Below are 1217 nucleotides of genomic sequence, written 5' to 3'. Positions count from 1 at the left end.
CCCCCCCCCCCCCCTCCATCCCCCCACCGGCACTGCCCACCCGCGGCCCGCGCCGCTTCCCCGGTCACAGCCGCAGCATTCGGGGATTATGTGAGTGCGGTCCGGGGTGAGCACCGCCACGCGGCTTAACCCCGGCTGGGAGCATGGAAAGCCTCAGTCTGAGCCCGCTTCCTCCCTCCTTCTCCCCCACCCCCAAACTTTTGCGTATAGGGATTGTGAAAACGCAGAATTAATCTGCAAAGCGGAGATCCAGATCGATGTATGAAAGCATCGCTCCTGTTCTCTTTACTTTGCTCACATACTTCAAAAACTATCTCCATGTCTTTTTTTTTTTTTTTTTTTTTTAGCAATTTATCTCTGATCTCATCTCATGAGCAGTTACCTATCTGTGTCTCCACAGCTTTCAGTCCTATGGAATACATGATGTTCTTCAGTACGTTACAGTTTGCAGAATAAGGGCTTTACTTTCCATGGGGAAAATGCAATATCAAAGTCCTACACTTCTTTCTTAAGCATAGCAAATCTGCACTGTTTGATGAAATGGGATGTATTCATTTTCCCTTCTGAAGGGATGCCTGATCTCTGCCTTCCTCGAATCTCCTGCATCCTTTAGAAATGCTATCTGACTTTGCATGCAGTTGAAGAATATGAATAATCACTCACTGACCGGTATAAATCAGGACAGAACATAGGACTGCTCTCCCCAAAAGGATCTGAGCCTCTGGTTTCATCCTGCAGTTCAGTCTAACAAAGACTGATAGTTTCAAGTAGTCTTAACGGTAAGTGCTCTGATGCTTTTGCTAATGGGTGATTGCATGTCCATAGAGGGCCAGGACTGCCCCTAACTCGCACCTGCCATAGTTACTGTGGTGTTATTTAGCTGCCCACCTGTTACAACAAGCCGATGAACAGAAAGACGTTATTATCTGCAAGTAGCCTTCGTGATTTGTTGACTGAAGTTTGAGGCAGAAAGGCAGAAAACTATTGTTATGTGATTTGGAGAAGGAAAAAGGAGGAAAAAGAAAAAAAAAAAAAAAGAAACAAACTGACACTGCAAAGTAACATCCAAAGCTACGGGTTTCCAAATGTCAGTTTCTGTATGTTTCATTAAACCCTTTAAAAGTGGGCACAAAAGAAGTGCCTGAGATTTTGTATGCAGCTGTCAGCATCAGGCACAAGCAGAGAAAGCAGTGTTTCCCTCTATTGCTTTCTGCAAT

This window comes from Coturnix japonica, chromosome 1 (genome assembly GCF_001577835.2).
Source record: "Coturnix japonica isolate 7356 chromosome 1, Coturnix japonica 2.1, whole genome shotgun sequence".
NCBI classification, from domain to species: Eukaryota; Metazoa; Chordata; class Aves; order Galliformes; family Phasianidae; genus Coturnix; species Coturnix japonica.
Note: the sequence above shows the minus strand (reverse complement) of the source record.